Below are 26991 nucleotides of genomic sequence, written 5' to 3' on the forward strand. Positions count from 1 at the left end.
TCATAAGGGATTTTGCAAAAATCGCGCAACCACTCACTCGGTTGTTACAAAATGATGTTGAATTCGTCTTTGACGAAGGATGTGAGAGGGCATTCCAGCTGCTTAAGGACAGGTTAGTATCAACACCAATAATCAGGGCACCAGACTGGAATCATCCTTTCGAGATAATGTGTGATGCGAGCGATTTCGCTGTGTGAGCTGTCTTAGGACAAAAAATTGATGGAAAAAGCTATGTGATCTTCTATGCTTCCAAAACACTAAATCAAGCTCAGAAGAATTATGACACCACGGAGAAGAAAATGTTAGCCATCGTGTATGCCTTTGAAAAATTCCGACCCTACCTTCTTGGGTCAAGGGTTATAGTCTTCACGGATCACGCAGCAATAAAATACTTACTGGCTAAGAAGGAGTCGAAGCCAAGGTTAATCCGTTGGGTGTTACTTCTACAAGAATTCGATTGGAAAGTACGAGATAAAAGAGGAACGGAGAATGGGGTAGCAGATTATTTGAGCAGAATCTTCCAAGGAGAGACAGAAGAGGCTATACTCGATGCCTTTCCCGAGGAACATTTGTACCTTTTGGAGAAATTTCCTAGACCACCTAACTGGGAAGTAGTTTTGGCTCTGACCGGTCTAGGGGAATCAGATAAAGGGAAGCGCACGCTGAATGCAGAACCATGGTTTGCTGATCTAGCCAATTACTTGGTCACAGGAGAGATGCCGGTTTCAGAAGAAGTTTCCCGGGCCCAGAGGATGAAGATTAGAAGCGAATCCAAATTTTATTTTTGGGATGATCCTTACCTGTGGAAGATGTGCTCAGATCAAGTGATTAGGCGCTGCATTCCCGAATGGGAACAAAGGGATGTATTAAAGCATTGCCACGCGTTAGCATGTGGAGGCCACTTTGGGCCAAGGAAAACAGCGAGGAAGGTGCTAGACAACGGATTTTATTGGCCAACATTGAATAAGGATGCTTTCGAATTCTGCCAGTGTTGTGAGAGATGCCAACAGACAGGGGGAATTTCAAGGAGAGATGAGATGCCTCTGATCCCAGTGATCGTGTGCGAAATTTTTGATGTATGGGGAATGGACTTTATGGGACCGTTTCCGTCATCATGTGGGAATACCTACATATTGGTTGCAGTGGATTATGTATCTAAGTGGATAGAAGCCAAGGCCACCACAACTTGCGAATCAAAGGAGGTGGCGAAATTTCTCAAGGATAACATTTTCAACAGATACGGAGTTCCTAGAGCAATCATCTCAGACCAAGGAACACATTTCTGCAATCGCACAATCGAGGCTTTGATGAAGAAATATGATGTACACCATCGAGTGTCAACTCCTTACCATCCTCAGTCTAATGGCCAGGCAGAGATTTCTAATCGCGAGATCAAGGCGATATTGGAGAAAACAGTTAATCCGTCAAGGAAAGACTGGAGCAAAAGACTCGGGGATGCATTGTGGGCCTACAGAACTGCCTTTAAAACACCTATTGGAATGTCACCCTACAGACTTGTGTTTGGCAAGATGTGTCACTTGCCTGTAGAAATTGAACACAAGGCATACTGGGCAGTGAAGGAAATGAACATGAAGCCGATAGCATGCGAAGAGGAGAGGAAGTTGCAATTGCAAGAGTTGGAGGAACTTCGACTGGAGTCGTTTGAATCTGCCATGTGGTACAAAGAAAGAACGAAATTATGGCACGCTAAAAACCTTCGGATCAAGGAACTTCATGTGGGACAGAAAGTGCTCCTTTTTCAGTCTCGGCTTAAGCTCATGTCAGGGAAACTGAAGTTTAAATGGATTGGCCCATACACCATCGTTGGCATCCGAGCAAATGGAGCAGTAGAGATCCAGGGAAGTGCTCCAAATTCTGTTCCTTTCCTTGTAAATGGTCATAGAGTGAAAGTCTATAGGGATAATTCCGAGTTGTGTGTTGTGGACGAGATTCCACTACACACACTCCCTATTATTGCCTAAAAAGGACGAGGGTAATTTCCGATGATATTCCTGGGTCAAGGGGTAAGTTAATAATTTTGGAAATTCACAACTGACCCAGGGAATCTCGGAAATACAACATGTAAATAGTTTAATCATTCTCTAAAAAAAAAAAAAAAAAAAAAAAAAAAAATCAAGCCCCACCAAAATCAAGCCCATAGCAGTCCCTCCGTCAAGCGACCACAGCAGTCGCTTCAGATGATCTCCCCGACCATTCCCGTGCACATTCTAGCCCCACAAAAATCAAAATCGATCGTGAGAAAGTCAGTACCGGAAATCCCAGAGCAGAAGGAAGAAGAGCTGGAGCAGCCAGCTAGGAAGAAGGTGAAAGTAACCCGCCCCGGAGTCCCACCCCAGTCTGGCTCCCGAGGGAGCCAGCCCCAGAAATGATCGAACATCTCTTGACCAAGTAACTTTTATTTTTCGTTCTTTTCGTTTTTTTGTCCACCTGTTATATATGTGTTTAACATTTATTATATCTTCTCCCACTTAGCCCACTGCGTGGTCTAAGTGTGAGAAGTTCGTGTTTTCTGTTGTTTTATTTGTTTTTTTTATGTTTTTCTGTGTCTTTCTCCCACTTAGCCCATTGCTTGGTCTAAGTGTGAGAAGTTTTATGATTTTAGTTTTGCATTGATCTCTCTGTTCCCCCCTTCACGACGATGGCTTAGGGACAAGCTTGAGTGAAGTGGGAGGGGGAGAGGAGTCAATGCATTACCCGTTTTACATGTTAAGAGTTTGTTAGTTTTAAGTTTTGTCACATGAGCCAGTGGATTTAATACGGCATGATTCCCTTAGTGAAAGTAATTGAAGATAGGAGGCATTTCAACTTATAAGCTTTTTCCTTAAATGAGCCTAGTTAATTTGAATGAAGCAAGAATGACGGAGAATGCTTCTACTTACTTAGTTGTGAAGCCCTACTATATAGTGAGTTATAAACCTCAGATAACTTTGAGCTAACAAATGTTTAAGGGCCACCACTGAATGCTTAGGGAAGAAGAGCTATGAAGGAGAAAGAAAAAAAGGGGGGAATTGGGTTATGAAGGCATAAGCTGAACGAAGTCCAGGAGAAAAAAAATGGAGGAACAAGCTGGACAAAGTCCAGATAAAAAAAAAGAGAGAGAAGAAAAGAAAAAAAAAAAAAAAGAGGAGGAATAAGCTGGACGAAGTCCAGAGGGGGGAATGGTCTAAAACAGGAATAATGATAGCCTGACCCAGGAAGGAGAAAACTCTCATAACCCAACGCTTCAGTGGTGTAGCATTAACTTAAGAGAGCATCGATCCTAACATCCCTGGTGAGGAATGAGTGATCGAGTGAACCTAACAATTGGGTAAGTAGAGAGCTATCTTGACAAGCTGACAGATTGGCTAGGCAAAGGAAGGGAAATGGCCTATTTGGAGGAGTGCAAACTATTGGAATGACCTTAATCTTGTGGGGACAGATGCCTAAAATTGAAACTAGCTCATGTATGTATGTGTTTTACGTGTTTGTGTGATTTTCTTATATTTCTTAGTTTTTCTTGAGTCTAGGTCTAGGAGTCGGTCAAGAGATAACCTCGCTTGAAATTTGCCTTATTCTTTTTCTTTTCTTGTCTTTATACTTGAGGACAAGTATGGTTTAAGTGTGAGCAGTTTGATAAGGCTAATTTCATGCATCGGTAATGTGAAAAAAAATGTTATAAATTGCTGGGTCTAACACGTTTCCTAAGCCATGTGTGTGAAGAAAATCGCTAGATCAAGGAAGTAATGAAGGAGATGGTCTAGCGAGAGAAAAGGATGAAATGAGCAGGATTTACAAGGAAAATTGGCGTGACGGGGGGAGTCTACAGCTGAGGGCAACAAAGTCATTATCAATACCTCGCTGGACCCACTAAAGCGCCTATAAATAGAGAGGAGCATGCAGCGTAATAAGGAGTTTTTTTCACTCTTCTTAGCTCATACATTTTACACACACTTGGGAAACATTCTGGGGGATAATCGTGATAGGGGGGGTACTTTCTAAAGATCTCGAGTTTGGTAACACCGTCCCAGTGAGGGCGAAGATACATTTGTTTTAATTTCAGCTGTTTTTGCTAGTTCCCACCGTCGAACTTCACTTTTGGGAGTCGACTTTGATGTTGATGATGTTTAACTGCTTATCGCTCATGGATCTGAGTTTAGCTGTTTAATTTCCAGTTACTTTTGCTTAGATCTCTCTACTGTTAGCATAATTCTTAAATTGCTATGTCGATCTCTGTTTATTTCGTTATTGAGGTGTTTGATGTGGAATTGGGTGACAGATCTGTGGTTGATTGAGTGTTCGGAGCTTAAATTTGTAAATCTGACGTGATGGAGAGAATTTCTTCTGTTTGGAGTCCGTGTCGGACGCTTGGATCCGGAGTGGATTTAGCGTCTGGTTTTGGCGTGTGAAAGAAACAGTAGTGGATAGACTTGTTTTATTTCCTTTGTTTTCTATTTCCCTTCGTCTAGGTATGCAGATCTGTAAGTTCTTCGTTATTTATGCATAGATTTGATTCCAAGTTAGTAGCTCTGTTTTTGATTTGCTTATGTGTTTTCTCAAGAAATTTTATACGAATTTGGTTGTAGAAGACGATGTCACTGTCAGTTAGTACTAGAGTTAGTTATTCTGCCACTTTCCAGTCGTACTCTGCCTTTTCTTAGATGTGGTCCCATCGTAGAATTATTTCCTAGGTCTAGCTGTTAGGTTAAGTTTCTTTCTAATATTCCCAAGTCAAGTTAATTTTAATTTTTCCTCAACCCAAGAAAATGCGTGGCAGCAGCCAACACCAAAAATACTCCCAAATCCTTGATTACGATTCTTACGCATCCTTCTCAGTGGGATCGATCCCTACTTCCATATACTAGGTTTAGTAAAGTGGTTGAGGGTTTTTGAAGCGGGGAAGTACTTGTGTGTCCAACGACCGGGATTCCGCACAACCTACGAGTTCCTAGACCAAGTGATCTAGTGGACTTGCTGGATCTGGGGAACCTGCCTTATTTGAATATCGCAACACTGCACACACACCACACTTGTACTGTCACATCCATTCGTAGCTTCAGGCACCAAACCCCATCACAATGTACTACATTGAAATGAAAAAACAGTACACTACAACGCATGTAGAATATACTTCACTATATGCACAATATACATCACTATATACTCAATATACTTCACTAAAATGGAAAATCAGTACACTATAAGGCATTCGGAACATACTTCACTATATGTACAATATATATCACTATATGTTCAATATACTTCACTAAAATAGCTAGAGTGAAGTATTCAATGGCTAGAGTGAAGTGTTTGTGATCCGGCATATAGTGCACTATTTTATCATTTCAGTGAAGTAAAATGTGCTTAGAGTGAAGTGTTTGTGATGCATGTTTATAGTGAAGTAGTATATCGTATTTATAGTGAACTGTATTGACTTTATAGTGAAGTATATTGTGTGTACAATTTTGTATGGGTTTTATAGTGAAGTATACTGCCTTTAGAGTGAAGTGTATTTTTTTTAAAGTGTAGTATATTGTGATGACATGTTTAAGCACTCAAAACATATTTCATTATATACTGACATCAACATATGCTTCATATGCATTTATACGAGTGAATTGTAATGAAGGTAAAGTGAACCGATTTTGTCTTACAGTGCACCATCTTTGACCGTCTCACAAATTCATGAGATAGAAAAATCAACTCTTGTGATGAAATAATGAATTAGCATATCATGAAATCGACTATTAGCGATGGAGAAATCAGCTCTGCTATGAAAATTGATATAGCAGATCGTGAAATTAACAATTGACGATGGAGAAATCAGCTCTTGCGATGAAAAGTGATATAGCAGTTCGTGAAATCGACAATTAAGATGAGGAAATCAGCTCTTGAGATGAAGATTTTGCAAGATGTGATTGTTGAACAATGAACAAGAGCGTGGGCGATGGAGAATGTAGCAAATCTGCATAAGTTTTGTTGCGCCATATTGAAGCGATGGACTCCGTCGAGGAAGAAGATGATTCTCTTGTTGTTGCGCAAGACGCTGGTAATGGCGTAGATGGAAATGAAGTTGTAGGAGATGGAAGAGGAGCACGAAAAGGTGAGGTGCGAGCATGGAGGTTTATCGGTGGCGGAGCGAAGGAGAGCGTCGCCGAAATCTGGATGATTTTGTGTGAATCTGGATGAAGCGTGAATCTCCCATAAATTATGGTTTCCAAAAATGCCCTTGTTAATTACTTTTTAATTAAAATATGTTAAAATAGTTAAGCCATAAGATTAATTTAGAGCACTCCCAATGCACTCGGCGATAAAAACCGGCGTTTTAACGCCGGGTTTTCGCCGGCAATGGGGAGAAGTCGGCATTTTTCCGGCGTTAATTCGGTAGAATTAACGCCGGTTCCCATTTTAACGCCGATTTATCGCAGAGTGAACGCCGGCCACTGTAGGGCGCGTTCGGCGTATTTTCAGCGTTTTTTTTTTAATACCCAACGGCTATTTTTACTCCCCTATATATAATTCCTCCTCCTCCTCCATTCATCACACACAATCTTCATTTTCTCAATCTTCTATATTCAATCTTCAAAATTATGAGTTCAAATAGGAAAAATTCCCGAAAAAGTAAGGGTAAGGGCAAAGAGTCGAGTTCGCAAATTCCCAACACTGATGAAGCAAATGAGCAGTGGATGAGCTCGTTGTTGTCGATGGGTTCTCCTCCCGGCCAATATCCATATGCGGGTCCGTCCCCATTGCAGACTCCTACGCCACGCAGACTTTCTCCGTACTTCCAGTCTGCCCTCTCCAGCCGACGATGTGTATCACCCCCAGATAGTCACATCGTTGTTCGACACCCCTGGATCAACCCCAGGCGACGAAGTATCTCAGGCCGCGACGTACACAACGGATCCGACACTCAGCACGGACGACTACGAGGTGGAAGAAACGCCCGTCGAGCCGCCTTCCAGGAGCGGGAAGGGGAAGGCACCGGCGTCGACGACTGCGACTGATACGGCTTCCGATGAGAAGCCGAAGCGGACAAGGACTACTTACACTCTCGAAGAGTCTGAGCTGATAGCCAACTGCTGGGCGGACACGACGCAAGACGCGGCGCGCAGCAACTACCGGACTGAGATCATGTTCTGGGCGCAGGTTACGGAGAAGTACACGACCAACAAGACTGCCTCGATGAAGGACCATGGCAGTGAGGCGATCCGCCGGCATTGGGAGCGCCTCATGAGGGACTGCGGCCATATCAACGGTATATATTCTAACTTGATGACGAACATGACGAGTGGCCAGAACGAGCACATGGTCCGAGATGAGGCCATCCAGATGTATAGTGGCCAGTTCTTGTCGAAGGGCTTCAAGTATTGGAAAATCTATGATAGGCTGAAGGATCTCCCCAAATTCCGGACGGAGATGCACAGCGCGCTGCACGGGAAATTGGTGCGCTCGCGACTTAGCGGTGCGGAGAGTGAGGGCAGCGCGATCCCCATCGACTTGTCTGAGGTTGGTCCGCACGACCACCCTGTGGGAGCGAAGAAGGCGAAGGGGAGGCGGAAGTGGAAGGGCACATCGTCAGATGCCCAGTCGGAATCCCCGTTCTTACAACAAGCCACGTTCTCTTCCAATGCCGCCACTCTGGCGCAGCTTTACACGCTGTACTTCACCGGCGGCGGCACCCCAGAAGAGAAGCAGTCCCTCTGGTCGACCATCCAAAATATGAAGATCAAGATGGGCCTCTCGCCGGACGCTCCTCCCTCTTAGTTTTTTAAATCCTTGTTTTTTATGGTTTTTTATTTGTAGTTTTTTTTTCTCGTTGTATTATATTTTCCAATGATTAATACAACGACGAATTGTTCATTTATAAATCTATTTATTAAACACATTTGTAGGGAAAATTAAATAATATTAAAAATGATGATGTAAAAATGAAATGTTGAGTTAGGGAGAAATAAGGGAGAAACCATTGGAGCAGTTGGCTAAAAGTTGGCTAAAAACTGGGGATAAATTTTGGTGCTGATGTGGCGCTGATGTGGCAGGAGTTAGGGAGAAATAAGGGAGTTTTTAGGGAGAGCATTGGGAGTGCTCTTAGAGTGTTAAGATGTGTGGCTGAGATTTGTTCTCTAGTTATACACTTAAAATTAGTTAAACATTGATCACTCCTATATATATATATATATATATATATATATATATATATATATGGGAGCATAAAGGTCCTATTGCCCTCTTAGTATCTATTTCCTTCTTAATATCATCCATTAGATTGATAAAATGGATGGACTAGATTAAAAGGGAAAAATTGATCCCGTGTTGCATTATTAGGTTCATTCTGTGCATTATATGGGTATATTGTAAAACAACAATGAATAAAAACGGAAATCTCTCTCTCACTCCAACCGCCTCACTCCTCAAACCCACGATTAAATTTCGTCTCCCCTAATTCTCCCCATTTCCAAACCCTAGCCGCTACTCCAAACCACCGGAAATCAACACTACCGTCGATTTTCGCCGTTAAATCAAGCTTCTACAGCCGTTTCACAGTCGAAACCTCACTCCCTTCGCGCGCGACCTTCCAGTTGAAGTCGACAACAAGGTAGGGTTTTAATGATTCAATTTTTCGTAATACCCACTCTTAATCACCTATTTTCACCGCCGACACACCACCTAATCGTCGATTCAATGTTTTCTCCCAAATAATATCACGTTTTTCACACTTGTTTTGGTCGAGATTTTCGTAAATCGTAAAATCGTGTTCATTTTTATAGGGTTCTGTCCATTATTGAAGTTTGTAGTGAATGACCGGTTTCCAATTGTGTATTGGGCGATTTGGTAGATAAAATCGTATCCGAGTTGACTTTTGGTTTGTCTTGAATTTGCCTTTATATTCATTCGTGTATTATTTGATGCAATGTGTACATTACTGTACGAAGTGGTGTGCATTATGTTTTTGTTTGAAGACACATCATTCGGTTTGATAAAAAAGCCATAAATGAGGGAATGTTATTATCATTTGTGCATTATTTGATGCCATTTGTACATTATTGTAGGGAGTGGTATACAAAATTTGTTATTGTTTTAATTTTCATTTGTCCATTATTTGCTGCCATATGTAAATTATTGTATAGACTGGTGTACATTATGGTTTTTGGTTGAAATTACATCACTCGGTTTCCTAATAAGCCAGTAATTGAGTGAATGTTATTTCCATTCGTGCATTATTTGATGCAATGTGTACATTATTGTATGTAGTGGTGTGCATTACGTTTTTGTTTGAATCTACATCAGTCGGTTTGATAAAATGCTAAATTGAGTGAAATTTGTATTCATATTTGCATTATTTGTTGCCATTTATACATTATTGTAGGGAGTGGTGTAAATTATTGTATGGACTGACGTACATTATGTTTTTTGTTTTACTTTAAATGCATCAGTTTTATAAAAGGTCAATGGTTGATAGAATGTAATATTCATTGGTGCATTATTTGCTTACTTTTGTACATTATACCGTTTGTATTGTGCATTAATGCGATACATTATTAATTTTTAGGCAGTGGCGAAGCAGCCTAGGTTAGATATTGACGAAGCGGTGGATGATGTTCTTCCACTTGCGATTGCGCAAAAGTTCAGGGAGAGGTTGGTTGAGCAGCAAAGGTCCTATTGCCTCCCGTCTGATTTCCATGAGAGAAAAGACTATAAAGGAGGCTACTAGGCCTCTTAGACGGTGTAAGGCTTGCGATGAGATGAGACATCACGACTCTAGAAACTGTCCAATGTTTAAAGAGATGGCGAAGGAGAAAGAGTTTCGTAAGGGCAAGAGGAAATCTTGATGTATCTTGTACCTAAAAACATTATTAGTTGTGGTTTTCGGTTTAGTCTTAATTATCATTTCGTTGTCTGAGTGTTATTAATCCTACCACTGTCAACAATTTATGCATAACAATTGCACATTTTTAGTCTGTTACTGTGCATTATTAGTAACGAAGTTGTACATTATTGTCTACAAGTACTTAACTATCTGTACGTAATTATTGGAGTAGAGTTCATTATTAGACACATTTTGTACATTACACATAATATCATTGCATTATTAAACTATTAACGTACATTATTATTCATGAAGATGTACATTATTGTACGCAATGACTTAACTTGGTGTACATTACATTCTGTACATTATTCATCTAATTTCATCCATTATACAATTTCTTGTTGTCTTCCCTATTGCATACAACATAATCGTCCATTAATGAGTTAATAATAACCATTACACAGTACTATATGTACATTATGTTTATCAGTTAAAACTACTCCCTAGCCGAGACAATATCTAAACCCTAGAGGAATGACAAAAACTCGTTCACTTTGGAAACAGTTGTGGTACTTACTACATACTAAACCCTAGCCCCAAGGATTGCTAAACCCTTGGGGAATAAATGAAACGTGCGCCGAACAATCAATCATCGAACATAAACATTACAGATCAGATATCGTCTATTACAGAGTTGATAAAAACCATTACACAGTAATATATGTACATTATGTTTACAAGGTGTAACCTACGAAAAGAAAATACGAAAATCTGTAAGCAATGGCTGATTTCATGAAAAAAGAACGACAATTGATGCAAAAAAAAACTAAATACAAGAACGAACTAATCACAAACATATATATAAAACCATAGATGCCAATTACACAACTAATACAATAACTTTCTACCAAAATTTATCAATAATAATAACAAAAATTGACGTCTTCAATTGAAAAAAGATGACAACAATTTCTTGAGAAGGTCTTCAATGGAGAAAAAACGATGAGGGAGAGAAGAAAAAATGATGAGGGAGAAAAGAAAGATTGTTCGATTCCTTCAATTTCAACATCTTCATATCCGATCTCAACCGCTGCGCGAAGAGATTAGAAATGAAATTTTGGAGGAATAGGAAATCGACGTCGTGATTTCTTCTCTCCACCACTCTCTTCGCTCTCTAAATCCTCCGCTCTTCAGGCGTCGTGAATGAATACTCCAATAATTTGGTTTTGTGATGAAAACCCTAAACACCAGATGTCTTCAATGGAGAAAAACCAAGATTAATTGAGGGAGAGAAGAAAGATAAATTAGCGTGAATCTTGTAGAAAAAATCAGAATGAATTAAACGTATGTTTGCTGATCTTTGAAAGAGAAAATTAAGGAAATTACCATAACTGAATATATTGTGTATACCAACAATGTCCTTTTCAAATTTTTTTAATATTTTAATTAAATACAAGTGGCCCTATTTTCGGCCATTAGATCTTGGAAATAGATGGTGGAGATTGAGAAGGAAAAAGAACAAAAGATGTAAAAAAGATATATATATATATATATATATATATATATATATATATATATATAGTCCCATTATCCACAAATCCACTCTTAAAGACCGAACCACCGAACCCTACCAAATTAGGGCTTTTAGATCTAGTTTTTTATGGATAAGATACAGAAATTTATAAATTATTTTCGCCTTCATCACGAGCCTATTTTAATTCATCTGAAGGTAAATAAGTCATACTAACATGTTACGAAGATTTAGCTTCGTTCCAGAATATATTACTTCATTCTAGTAGGTTTTTACTTCATTCTAGTAGGTTTTTACTTCATTCCAGTAGGTTTTTACTTCATTCCAGTACGTAAATGTGGTTTCGCCGTCGCGTGTCGTTCTTTCTCTCTACAATATCTATCACCAACGCCATGACGCTAATATGGTTTAATAAACACATGGAATAATGTAATAAATTATTGGAATGAAGTATGTGTAGAAGCATTTGAAGTCCTACGGGAATGAAGTAAAAATCTTATCCAATGAAGTAATAACGTTTCTGAATGAAGTAATAAACTCACTTGAATAAATTGCATTTTTAAATGTTAATCAAGCAAAAACCTACATCAATGAATTTGAATGAAGCATATGTTGAATCATTTCAAAACCTATTGGAAGCAAGTAAAAACATGTTGTAGTTTCAAGGTATTACGTACAGAATGAAGTAATAAACCTATATAATGAAGTAAAATGGGTTTGTAATGAAGCCGAAAAAATTTTCACAGAAGCACATCTCATAAAAAAAACTAGATCTAATGGCCCAGATTTGGTCTCTAGTTCGGTCTTTAAAATTGGTTCGACATTGATCACAACTCTATATATATATATATATATATGTATATATATATGGTCTTGTTAGGTTGAGATTATTTACCTTAATTGAGAAATGAGATGCAATATGGGCCATGAAGAGTTGATTTTCTTGCTTGCTGTATCCTATCAATTTCTAATTACACACTTCCTAGATCCAGTAAATCAACTAGATCACAAGGTCTAGAGACTCACAAGACTGGAAGTCTGGTCGTTGGTACGCAAGCAAACCTTCAAAACCCTCAACCACAGATACTAAACTAGCACAGGGAAGTAGGGATCGATCCCACAGAGATGGACTCGTAAAATACATGCGTAGAGAATTGGAAACTATTTTTGGGTTGGCTGCTGCCACGCATATTTTGGGTTGAGGAATTTAACTAAGTGAATTTGGAAATAAAGTATGCTATGCTAACTGCTAGATCTAGGCAAAAAATGAATTATGTATAAGAACTAAATCAAATCAACTACTAGATCTGGGACTTCTACGAACATCTCTGGACCAAGGAGATTAAAACAAGTGGGGACCAAACTCTGAAAAAGGTAAGTACGGACAGAATCGAATCTGCAGCCTAACTAACTAAAGCATCAACTGAAAATGACTTCATCTTCTTCAACGAACACAAATAAATGCAGAGATCAAGAAAAACAAACTCAGATGTAGATTGGAAACATAATTTTAACGGTAAACGAAACAACGACGGAAATCACACTACTAGACGAAGCAAACCAAGCAGAACAAAATCCCCATAATCTCATGCACAAATTTCACCTCCCCTGTTCAGATCCACACTTCGGATGCTAAATCCACTCCGGATCCAAGCATCAGAACAAAAATCCAACCGAACACAACTTCAATACCACGATTCTCGAATCTCCTAAAATATTCAGCAACAAATTCAAGAGAACATCTCAAATAAACAAACCAAAATAGCAAGCGTCATAATAATCAACACGAAATCCAACTTCATCAAGGCAAATCAAACGTAAACAGAACGGTTAAACTAATCCAGCAACAAAAACAGCAAGCTCGACTTCCAAAAGTGAAGTTCGAGACGGAACTGAGTACCAAACAGAAATTTTAAAAGAACAATTGTTTCTTCGCCCTCAAGGGACGGTGGTGCACTGATACGTAATTCACGAAAACGAAAACCTCCCCCAATTCCCCATTTCCCTAGTGTGTGTGAGCTAAGAGCGTGACTGTGTGTGGAGTGTAACCGATCTGCCATTCTTGTTGCGCACTCCTTTATTTATAAGCTTCGAGGTGGGGCCCAGCGAGGTATTGATTGACTTGATTGCCCTCAGCTTTTGGCTTCCTTCCTCTAGCTTTTCCTCGTGATTCCGTTCCTGCTCCTCGCTAGATATCCTCCTCCAGCATCTCCTGGATCTAGCGCTACACACACACCTGGCTTAACAAAACTTGTTAGATCCAGCAGAAATGTGATGTTTTTCACTACATAACCAATGCATGAAATTAGCCTTATCAAACTGCTCACACTTAAACCATACTTGTCCTCAAGTATAAAGACAAGAAGAAAAGAAGAATAAGGCGAATTTCAAGCATGGTTATCCCCTTGACCGACTCTACAGACTCTAGACAAAACTCCTACACCTAGACACAACTGAGGCAAAGCTAGACACTAAAACAAAGAGTACATAATCACATAGGATGAAAACACATAAACACATATGCATGAACTGGTTTCAACTTTTAGACAACCGTCCCCACAAGATTAAGGTCAATCCAACAGGCTGCACTCCTCCAAATAGGCCCTTTTCTCCCCTCTACCTAGCCAATCTGTCAGCTCGTCAAGATAGCCTTTTACTTCCCCAATTGTTAGATTCACTCGATCGCTCATTCCTTACCAGGGATGTTAGGACCGATTCTCTCTTAAGTTATTGCCAAACCACTGAAACCTCGGGTTATGAGAATTCCTCCTTCTATCCTCCGTCACTATCCCCCTTTTTTTCTTTTTTTTTTTTTCTTTCTGGACTTCGTCCAGCTTATACCTCCTTGATTTCCTGGACTTCGTCCAGCTTATACCTCCTTGATTTCCTGGACTTCGTCCAGCTTATACCTCCTTGATTTTTTTCTCTCTTTTTATTTCCTCCTCTGGACTTCGTCCAGCTTATACCTCCAGATTTTATGATTATATATTTTCTCCTTTCCCCCTTTTTTATTTATATTTTTTTTTTTTTTTTCTTCTCTTTTCCTTCAGCATTCAGTGGCAGACTTTTGACATATGTTAGCTCTAAGTGTTATCACAGGCTTATAACTCACCTCTAGAGTAGGGCTTCACAACTGAGCAAGTAAAGGCATTTACTATCGTTCTCGCTTCATTCAGATTGGTTCGGCTTACTAAAGAATCAGGCTTCTAAGTTGGAATACCTCCTATTTTCAATTGCTCTCCCTAAGGGAATCTGCCGTATTATATCCACTAGTTCATGCGACACACCCCTAGACCTACGACTCCTCAAAGCATAATAACACTGCATTGATTCCTCTCCCCCTCCCACTTCACTCAAGCTTGTCCTCAAGCCATCGTCGTGAAGGGGGGAAAACAGAGAATTCAATGCAGAATTAAACAACAATTTCACTTCTCACACTTAGACCGAGCAACGGGCTAAGTGGGAGAAGAATAAACCAACAGAAAACATAGAACTTCTCACACTTAGACCAAGCATTGGGCTAAGTGGGAGAAGATAGCATAAAACACAGCAACGCATGGAAATAAAACACAGAAAAAGAAACACAAAAACTAAAATTTACTTGGTCTGGGGAAATTGCTCATTTCTGGGGCTGGCTCCCGCGAGAGCCAGACGGTGGTGGAACACTGGGGCGGTTTGTTTTCACTTTCTTCTTCGCTGGTTGCTCCAGCTCTTCCTTTCCTTCTGCAGCTTGATCGAGTCCTGGTTTCCTCATTAGCATTTTCGTCCTCGGTGGATTTGGAACTTTCTCGGGAATAGTCGGGGTGGTCAACTGCTGGAATGGCTTGATCGAGGGACTGCTGTGGATGATCTTCTGTGCCTCGCCACTTGACCCAGGAGTCGACTTCGACTGGGTCAAGGGAAGCGTCTGATGCAGCCATTTCAACATCCGCGTAGATATCTCCACAGCTTCCGCCACTCTTTCACTTTGTTTGGCACATTTCGTGGCCAAATCTGCTACGTTGCTGCTCAGAACTTTTACTTCTTCCCGACTCCCATTGAGTTCCTTCCGTATTCCCCCGAGTTCCTTCATCATCTCCTTTTTCATCAGTTGCATTTCCTTTTTCATGTCCTGCACCTCCTTCCTAAGCTCTTCCACCTCTTCACTTGGCATGGCCTCCTCAGCTTCCTCCGGCTCCGCCTTCGCTTTATCTCCCAGCGAATAGAAGTAAGTCTTGTTGCCTTGAGTTTGCAACAAGCCCTTGTTGAAGAAGTAGTCTACGCTGAAAACCTCTGGGCGGTCGCACATCACGACCTCGGGAGCAAGCTCGGCGATCTTCACCTCAATGTTTCGTTGCAGGCATGACATCAGCGACCGTACTCCTCCATAATTGTCGGCATTTTGAATTTCAAATTATAACTTCCCTCCTCAACTGCTCCTTCATGCACTCTTCCTCTAATTGATTCCCTTGACCGCGACCTAAAAAAATATGAAGACCCCAGACTCCTGGGTCAAGGTTAAAGTACGAGACATAAATCCCCTTTGAGTTTGGGTCTTCGAAAATATTTTTGGAAATTTTTGAATTTTTATTTTGTTTGGATTTTCTTTGTCTTCTAAAGCAATTAAACTATGTACAATTACCTTTGAATATTCTCGAATCCCCTGGATCAGTGTGTAAAAACATAACATTTCCCTTGACCCAGGAGTTCATCGAGAATATTCCTTTGTCTGGCTAAGTGATAACTGAGAGCGCACGTAGTGGTATTTCCTCCACTACGCATAGCTCAGAATTATCCCTATAGACTTTCAATCTATGGCCATTAACAAGAAAAGGGACCGAGTTAGGAGCACTTCCCTGGATTTCCACTGCTCCGTGTGCGCGGAGGCCAACGATGGTATATGGACCTACCCACTTTGACTTCAACTTCCCTGGCATTAGCTTGAGTCTGGACTGAAATAGAAGTACTTTCTGCCCCACCTGAAGTTCCTTGACCCGGAGGTTCTTGTCGTGCCAGAGCTTCGTTCTTTCCTTGTACCACATTGCTGAATCGAATGCCTCTAGCCGTAGTTCCTCCAGCTCCTGTAATTGCAGCTTCCTTTCTTCTTCACATGCCACAGACTTCATATTCATTTCCTTAATGGCCCAGTATGCCTTGTGCTCCACTTCCACGGGTAAGTGACACATTTTCCCAAACACCAACCTATAAGGTGACATCCCGATTGGTGTCTTGTAAGCAGTTCTATACGCCCACAAAGCATCGTCAAGGCGTTTACTCCAATCCTTCCTTGTGGTGTTAACTGATTTTTCCAAAATACTCTTTATCTCCCTATTAGAGACTTCAGCTTGCCCATTCGATTGGGGGTGATATGGTGTAGACAATCTATGATGCACGCCGTATTTCCTCATGAGCGCTTCTATAGTGCGGTTGCAGAAGTGTGTTCCTTGATCTGAGATAATCGCTCTAGGAACTCCATATCTGCTGAAAATGTTTGACTTCAGAAACTTGGCCACCTCTTTAGACTCACAAGTGGGCGTAGCCTTCGCCTCTATCCATTTGGAAACGTAGTCTACAGCGACCAATATGTAAGCATTTCCGTACGACGACGGAAATGGGCCCATAAAATCCATCCCCCAAACATCGAAAATTTCGCAGATCACTATGGGCACTTGGGGCATCTCATCTCGTCTCGAGATTCCCCCTGTCTGTTGACACCTTTCGCAGCATTGACAGTATTCAAAGGCATCCTTGTTCAATGTAGGCCAGTAGAATCCACTGTCTAGAACTTTCCTTGCGGTTCTCCTTGGTCCGAAATGCCCTCCACACGCCAAGGAGTGACAATGATGGAGTACATCTCTTTGTTCCCATTCAGGAATGCAGCGTCGAATTATCTGATCTGCGCACATCTTCCAAAGATAAGGATCATCCCAGAAGTAATATTTGGCTTCGCTTTTAAGCTTCATCTTCTGGGCCCGGGAAGCTTCCTCTGAACTTGGCACCTCTCCCGTGACCAAGTAATTTGCCAGGTCGGCGTACCATGGTTCTGCGTTACGTACGCGCTTTCCTCGATCAGATTCTCCTGGACCGGTTAAAACTAAGACAGATTCCCAGCTTATCGGTCTAGGTGGTTCGTCCATATAGTACAAATGCTCTTCGGGAAAAACATCGGGAATAGCCTCGTCCGTATCTCCTTGATGAATTCTACTCAAGTGGTCAGCCACTCGATTCTCTGTTCCTCTTTTGTCTCTTACTTCCCAATCAAACTCCTTTGACCCAAGAAGATAAGGGCGGAATTTTTCGAACGAGTAGACGACAGCCAACATTTCCTTCTCCGTAGTATCGTAATTCTTCTGAGCTTGATTTAGTGTCTTGGACGCATAGAAAATTACGTAGTTTTTCCCATCTATCTTCTGCCCTAGGACGGCTCCCACAGCGAAATCGCTCGCGTCGCACATTATCTCAAAAGGGTGATTCCAGTCCGGTGCCCTGATAATTGGTGCGGACACTAGTCTCTCCTTGAGCAATTGAAATGCCCTCTTGCATCCCTCATCAAACTCGAACTCCACATCGTTGTGCAGCAAATGAGTGAGTGGTTGCGCAATTTTTGCAAAGTCCTTGATAAACCTTCGATAAAACCCTGCGTGACCGAGGAATCCTCTAACTTCCTTTTGATTTGTAGGGTAAGGTAGCTTTGCAATCACTTCCACCTTTGCCTTGTCCACTTGTATTCCTCTTTCAGAGACCACATGACCTAAAACAATCCCCTCAGTTACCATGAAGTGACATTTTTCAAAATTCAGAACTAGATGTTTCTCTTGACATCTTTGCAGCACTAGGTCAAGGCTGGCTAAACAAGTGTCAAATGAGCCTCCATATACAGTGAAATCATCCATGAATATCTCGATGCACACCTCTAGTAGATCCGAAAAAATACTCATCATACAACGTTGGAATGTCCCTGGTGCATTACATAGACCAAATGGCATCCTTCGGTAGGCATAAGTTCCAAAAGGGCATGTAAATGTGGTCTTTTCCTGGTCCTCTGGGTTCACGAAAATCTGGAAATAACCGCTATATCCGTCGAGGAAACAGAAATACTGTTTGCCAGCCAGCCTCTCTAGCATCTGGTCAATGAATGGTAAAGGAAAATGATCCTTTTTGGTGGCTTCATTTAGTTTCCTATAGTCGATGCACATCCTCCATCCAGTGACCAGTCGAGTAGGCACCAACTCATTCTTGTCATTCTTCACCACTTGTATTCCAGATTTCTTCGGTACCATGTGAACCGGACTGACCCACTCGCTATCTGGAATAGAGTATATGATTCCAAGGGACAGTAGTTTCAGAACTTCCTTGAGCACTTCCTCCCTCATGTTTGGATTCAGTTTCCTTTGTGGATCACGCCGAGCCTTTGCCCCTTCCTCTAGTCTGATGTGGTGCATGCAAAGATCAGGGCTAATTCCAACTAGGTCAGAAAGTGTCCACCCTATGGCCTTCTTGTTCCTCCTTATTACTTCCAGCAGCGCACTCTCTTGGTCTTCAGTCAAGCGGCTGTTAATTATCACTGGACAAGTTTCTCCTTCCTCCAGGTATGCATACTTTAAATTTTCAGGCAAAGTTTTCAACTCCTTCTTCGGTGTGATGGCTTCCTGAGGTAAAGGGTTCTCCGCCTTACTTCTTGGCGCCATTTCCTCTAGATTCGCTCCCTCGTCTGGGCTCTTCTCCTGAACAGATCTGGCTGATTGGAATGATAGTGGCTGGTGGCAGAATGCCATGATCGCTTCATTGATCTGATCATCTGTCAGGTCCTGTGTGAAAAAAGTTTCACACCATCCTGTCACCTCCTTTTCTACAGTCTGGCTCAGCTCCGAATTGTCAAACTGTTCCTGCATTAGTTCAGTCTCAAGATATTCTTGGACTAGGGGGTTAATTACATCTACAACATGCAAATTTTCAACATCAAGCGGTTTTTTCATAGCTTCTTCAATGTTGAAGGTGTATTTCTCCCCATGATAGTCCAGGCATATGGTTCCATCAAACACATCAATAACAGTCTTCGCGGTGCGAAGGAAGGGTCTCCCCAGTAACACCCCACTAGACTCAGCAGATTCATTACCCCTCATTTTTATCACATGAAAATCAGCTGGGTATAGGAAATCATGCACTCTGACTATGACATTTTCCAATACTCCCTCAGGCGATATGCATGTTCTATCGGCCAACTGAATCACTACTTTAGTATCGACCAAACTGACTCCCACCAATTTTTTATATATTGACAGCGGTAGGACATTTATCGAAGCACCTAGATCACACATGGCATGCTCAATTTTAATATCACCTATAGAAATAGGAAGAGTGAACATACCTGGATCTGTACACTTTGACGGCATCCTCCTCTTTTGTATCACGGCGGATACATTTTCTCCTATAACAATCTTCCCATCAGGTTTGGTTTTTCCTGCTATGAATTCCTTGATGAACTTGCTGAAGGTGGGTATTTTCAGAGCCTGCAAAAAGGGTAGGTTAATCTCCAGCTTACTAAATATTTCCACAAGGTCCTCAGTATCATCTTTCTTTTTCTTGGCTTCTCCTCGATATGGGAATGGTTTGGGTCGCTTTACTGCATTCGTGGAACTCCCTGCTGGGGCTGCACCTGTCTCCCTGCTTCCCTCTTTAAGTTCCAACTCAGGTTCTGGATCAAGGAAAAATGGGTCACTTAGTCGAGGCATAGATCCCCTTAAATCTCCCTCCTGGAGGTCATCCTGTATAGGAATTTCTCTGAGTCCAGGATCATCTCCTCGAGACTTCTGATTCCCCTTTTCTCCGTTCATCTGTGAGGGTGTCTCCTCGTTTATCACTTGCTTCGGTCCTTCATAGCCTTTCCCCGATCTCAAGGTAATTTGACTAATATTTGCTCGGTCTGGTGGTTTGACAGTGGCAGGCAATTTCCCTTCATTTCCCCGCATTTCGTTCAGCGACGTGGCCAACTGGGACATCTGCTTTGCCAGCATGTCCATGGCAGACTTCTGCTCCTGCTGGGCATCTTGAATTTTGTGCACCACGTCATTGTTAGCCTGCATGTTATTCTGCATGTGTTGTTGGGAATTTACCAGATCATGCACCATGTCATCAAGATTCCGCTGTGGTCGGAAACCTTGAATTGAACTGGGATTAAATCCTTGATTTTGATTGGTTCCAACCACCTGGTTCTGGCGAAAATTTCCCTGACCTCCTTGATTATTGTTGTACTGGGTTGCTGGACCTGGGTGACTCTGTTGGAAATTTTGATTGTTTCCTGAATTGTTCCTCTGATGCGGTGGCACATAAGAATTCCCTTGGTTGCTCTGGTTCCTGTTGTTCCAGTTATGCTGATCCCCTTGGTTACGGAAATTCCAGTTGTTCAGCCCCTCTTGCTGCTTCCCTGCCCAGTTAGAATTATGCTGTGGTCCTTCCTGATTCCGGCTGGGCCATGTCTGCTGGTTCTCCGCTGGACCTGGGTGTTGTGACTGTGGTTGTTGGTTCCCTTCAGCCCATCTGAAACAAGGATTGTCCCTCCATGGTGCCTCCTTAATCTTCCACTGGTTCCAGTTGGTATTTTGATTACTTTGATTCCAATTCCCCATTGCATTCACTTGAGCTTGGAAATCTCCATCGAGTGAGGGATTATTGTAAAATTGAAGCTGATGTTCCTCTTGACCTGGGTTTTTTTCCTTATCAGTCGACCCAGGGGTATTTTTCTTTTCAATGGCATTTAGCAGTGCCTTCTCCAGTCGATCTATTCTGTCTCTAACCTCTTCTCCTTCTCGTTCCTTAACTGTGTTCGCGGAGCTTCTCCTCATGATAGCACGCGGGCAGTCATACGCCTTCTTCGCGTCGATTAATCTTCCCAGAATCTCGCGTGCCTCGCTTGCCTTATTCTTGGTGAAATTCCCCCCGCTCGAGGAATTCATTAAGTCCTTGGACTCAGGATTTGCCCCTTCGTAGAATAGATAAAATGTTTCAGCCTCCGTCATCCTGTGATTTGGGCAAGCGTCAAGCAGGCCTTTAAACCGAGACCAATATTGGCTTAAAGATTCATCGTAGTCCTGCTTACACTCTTGAATTTCTTTTTTCAAAGCGTTTGTCTTATTGGACGGAAAGAAATAGTCCAGGAACTCCAATTTGAAATCCCTCCATGTGGTGATCGAGTCAGGTGGAAGCCTCAGCAACCAAGTGTTTGCCTCTCCTTTCAATGCAAATGGAATCGCTCGCAGGCGATAGTCCTCCTCGGTAGTTTCGTTAGGCCTTTTCTGGATGCTACATAGCTTACTAAACTCGTTCAAAAACTCATAAGGACACTCATTCCTCCGTCCAGAGAATGTAGGTAAAACGCCCAGCACATTCGTCTTGATCTCAATAGACCGCTGACGTTGATTTGACACTATGGCATGAGCTGGCTCTCCGTCGAGATGTGCAGTTAGCGAACCAATCTCTGGGTCTAGGTCCACTAAGTTTGCCATTACAGACTCCTCTTCCTCCCTTTCCGAATGCTCAGTTTCTGACGACGACCGTGAATCCTCTTTCCCCGATGAATTCCACTCTTCTTCACTCCCTGATTCAAACGGAAATGGATCTACAGTTGACAACCCCGATCTGGTAGTTATGGCGGATGTTGATTCCTTAACTTGCCACTTCAACTGCACGTTCCTTGACCAAGATGGGTTGCTCCAGATTCCTGACCTTGAGCCCTTGCTCATAAACTGCCAAAAGCGAAATTCAAAAGATTAAAACTATTTACACCAAATCTCTAAACACATAAACAAACTACGCCATCCATCCCCGGCAACGGCGCCATTTGAAGAGTTGATTTTCTTGCTTGCTGTATCCTATCAATTTCTAATTACACACTTCCTAGATCCAGTAAATCAACTAGATCACAAGGTCTAGAGACTCACAAGACTGGAAGTCTGGTCGTTGGTACGCAAGCAAACCTTCAAAACCCTCAACCACAGATACTAAACTAGCACAGGGAAGTAGGGATCGATCCCACAGAGATGGACTCGTAAAATACATGCGTAGAGAATTGGAAACTATTTTTGGGTTGGCTGCTGCCACGCATATTTTGGGTTGAGGAATTTAACTAAGTGAATTTGGAAATAAAGTATGCTATGCTAACTGCTAGATCTAGGCAAAAAATGAATTATGTATAAGAACTAAATCAAATCAACTACTAGATCTGGGACTTCTACGAACATCTCTGGACCAAGGAGATTAAAACAAGTGGGGACCAAACTCTGAAAAAGGTAAGTACGGACAGAATCGAATCTGCAGCCTAACTAACTAAAGCATCAACTGAAAATGACTTCATCTTCTTCAACGAACACAAATAAATGCAGAGATCAAGAAAAACAAACTCAGATGTAGATTGGAAACATAATTTTAACGGTAAACGAAACAACGACGGAAATCACACTACTAGACGAAGCAAACCAAGCAGAACAAAATCCCCATAATCTCATGCACAAATTTCACCTCCCCTGTTCAGATCCACACTTCGGATGCTAAATCCACTCCGGATCCAAGCATCAGAACAAAAATCCAACCGAACACAACTTCAATACCACGATTCTCGAATCTCCTAAAATATTCAGCAACAAATTCAAGAGAACATCTCAAATAAACAAACCAAAATAGCAAGCGTCATAATAATCAACACGAAATCCAACTTCATCAAGGCAAATCAAACGTAAACAGAACGGTTAAACTAATCCAGCAACAAAAACAGCAAGCTCGACTTCCAAAAGTGAAGTTCGAGACGGAACTGAGTACCAAACAGAAATTTTAAAAGAACAATTGTTTCTTCGCCCTCAAGGGACGGTGGTGCACTGATACGTAATTCACGAAAACGAAAACCTCCCCCAATTCCCCATTTCCCTAGTGTGTGTGAGCTAAGAGCGTGACTGTGTGTGGAGTGTAACCGATCTGCCATTCTTGTTGCGCACTCCTTTATTTATAAGCTTCGAGGTGGGGCCCAGCGAGGTATTGATTGACTTGATTGCCCTCAGCTTTTGGCTTCCTTCCTCTAGCTTTTCCTCGTGATTCCGTTCCTGCTCCTCGCTAGATATCCTCCTCCAGCATCTCCTGGATCTAGCGCTACACACACACCTGGCTTAACAAAACTTGTTAGATCCAGCAGAAATGTGATGTTTTTCACTACATAACCAATGCATGAAATTAGCCTTATCAGGCCACTAATCCATAAGATTCATGAAATGTCAACAACTAGCACATTATGTCAACACAGGGGTATAATTGTAATTTTATTAAAAAAATGGAGGAAAACATAAAATTGTATTTCAAATCATTTTCTAATTTCGAACACCTTCAAATCTGCAAATATGCAAATCTTCATACAATTCACACAATTGTGCAAAATCGAAAACCTTCAAAACCTCGCTGAAAAATCTGCTGGTCTTCAAATTTCAATTCGTAGACCTTCAAAATCGAAGAGCAAAATCGATCAGTTTTCTGCAATGACGATCGAAGAGCAAAATTGAAGACAATCGGCTGAAGCGCCGATTGTAGCTGAATCGGCTGAAGCAACGATCGAAGAGAATCGGCATTCCAAATCGGTGGAGATCGTGAGAGATGAAGGCGGAGAAGTGGATTTGACTAGCGTTGTTTCTACATTTTTGTTTCGGTTCATCGATTGATACTTTCAGTTTTGGCTTGGATTTTCAATTTTTTTCTTCACTCATGTTAGAGATTCGAATTTTTTTCGTGTTATATGTCTTCTTTTTAATTATTTGTGTAGTCATTTTGATTTTGAACTGTCTGGTGATTCTTGTGCAATGCCCTGATTTTCTGATGTTCAATTGCTAAGAATAAAGTCTGATCGTCTTTTCTCCTTTTTTAATTAGTTTAATTTGTGTTCTGCTTTTTAGGTTTGTTTATGTGATTTTGTTGAAATATTTTTAGCTGATAGTGGAGTGATGAGTCTCTACATTTACTTTTTTGACATTTCTTTTAAATTTTGTAGGCGATCTGGTAGTAATTAGGAATCTTTCATTGCGACCTGGTTCTTGAGGGAATTGGAAAATTTGAGGTTTATTTTGTCACTTAATTGAAATTTATTTTCACAGATCGTTTAGAGTTTAGGAAAGTGTTTTGTTTGTTCTTGATATTTTGATTGGTAATAAGTAGTGAAAGCTTGAATTTTTAAATTTTAAGTAATTGATTCAGGTTAAGAAATTGATTCAAATTTTAAGTATATTATTTAGACTTTAGTGAATTAAAACACATCTGCATTTGTTTTCTTATGAATTCGATTTCTGCTGAATTTATTTGTTGATTAGTGATGGTAGAATCAGAAGAGATGGATTTGTTTAAATTTTTAAGATTATTGACATTTTATACCATAGCTATTGACATAGCTATAATAACAAACTGTATGATTGTTGAATAGCTGTTGACATAATTTTATTCACATAGTGTATGCTTGTTTGAATAGCTATTAGGATGGCTGTAGAAAACATATGTATGGCTGTAGTAGTAAGTCAATAGCTATTGACATAGTTATAATAACAGACTGTATGATTGTTGAATAGCAGTTGACATAATTTTATTGACATAGTGTATGCTTGTTTGAATAGCTGTTAGGATGACTGTAGAAAACATATGTATGGTTGTAGTAGTAAGTCAATATCTATTACTTTGATTTTAGTGTTTTAAAACATATGTGGATTTGTTTTCTTATGAATTCAATTTCTAATGATTTTTTTGTTGATTATCAATTGAAGAAGCGGAAGCTAATTAGACAGACGTGTTCAAGGCATCAACATGCAGCAAGCCATCTTGATATATTAATGTTCAAGGCATCTTGTGTTCTTAACTCTCTATCAGCTTCAACTGTATGTGATTCAGTTCAATTAATGATTAAGTTCATCCTCATCATCATAATCTATATTTCTTCGTTTCAGTAACTACATTTCACAAGGGAGTAGAGAGTGGTTGGGAGAGTGGTTGGATGTTGCTAGCTTGACGTGGCTACTTTGCGCACTTCTCCAGCGATTGCAGTTATTAGCTTCAGTGAACTTCCCCAACAAGGTTCGTTTTAACTCGTTGCTTCATTTTTGTTAACCGTTTTAGTAAACTAGGGCAGCTGTATTGAGCTATATGTGAAAATATTTGAATTGCATTAGACGTTAAATCCTTGGTAGAAGTTTATGTATTGATGAATTTTTGTGATAGATCAAAAAAATCCAGCTGATGTAAGTTTGTGCATATTAGGATAAAAAAGCTAAGAAATCTAACAGGTTGTGCCTCTTGGCTTGCTGAAGGAAATTCGTAAAATTCATGAACATTTCACAGTCACTACATGCTTTCAAATTTGGACATTTCTTTGATAAAGTAAGTACATCATTTTATTTACATATGTTTCTCTGAGTTGACATTAGATTACTCTTACAGTTTAGATACTAACATTGTAGAACTAATTTACAAGCAGTATGCAAAAGAAAAAAACAGAGAAAATATTCCTACATCGCAGTTTCTGATCCTAAAGGGGTGAGCCAAATCTTGTCTTTTGTTATTTAGAATTAATTCAAATTAATTTGATATTAATTATAAAGTACTAATTCAATAGGCTGCTAAAGAAGAAGAAGAAGAAGAAGAAGTAGAAGGAACAAAAGAGGACACAGTGGGTGATGACAATAATGAATCAGCCTCTCACCGCCAGCTGCAGGCCCAATGGATGACACACAGGTTGAAACGAACAAAGAAAAGCAACAGGAGAAAAGGGAAAGAGAAAGAAGAGAATATTGTTAAAATAACTAAAACTAAGATTAAATAGCATATTGTTTTTATAAAATGACTGAATTGTTGTTGACATGGCTCGAAAGTGTAGTTGACATTTGGTTATAATTGTTGTTGACATGATTTGTACGTGTTGTTGACATGACTTATAATTGTTGTTGACATGGTTCTATGTGTAGTTGACATGGCTTATAATTGTTGTTGACATGAGTTATAATTGTTGGGTTGACATGACTTATAATTGTTGTTGACATGGTTCTATGTTGACATAGTATGTAACATAGTTGACATGGCTTGTACGTGTAGTTGACACGATATGTACCGTAATTGACATGACACTTATAATTCACATATCAATAGTCAGAATATCAAATGTCAACAACTCGTATTAAAATGTCAACAACTAAAAAATAACACTTATAATCAGAGGCGGAGGGAGGGTAGGGCTAGGGGGCCCATGGTCCCCCCACCAATTCTTAAAAAAAACTAGGTGTATTTTAGTAATTTTACATTAATTATAATTTATAATATATAGGTTTCAGAAAAATTTGTATAATTGTTTCCTCTCAACAAAATTTATATGAATCTTACTTTTAATTTAGCTTTCTCCTTTTGCCGTTTTATGTGTAATCTGAATTCTTCTTTTGTCGTTCTATAAGTCTGTAATCTGAAATCTGGTTATCTAGAACTAGGTATATTTCAAATTTAAATATAATTCAATTGATTTTTCTAGCTACATTTGTTGTTTCTTTGTTCGGCGGCAATAATTATGTAAATTGAGGCTTAAATAATCATGTTTCAAGCTCTAAATCGGTACACATAAAATTCAAAGGAGGAGAAAGAAGATAAGCTTATATAATTCAATGGCTATGGT

Source organism: Salvia hispanica, chromosome 1 (genome assembly GCF_029641045.1).
Source record: "Salvia hispanica isolate PSC_SH4W2 chromosome 1, Shi_PSC_v1, whole genome shotgun sequence".
In the NCBI taxonomy this organism is placed as follows: Eukaryota; Viridiplantae; Streptophyta; class Magnoliopsida; order Lamiales; family Lamiaceae; genus Salvia; species Salvia hispanica.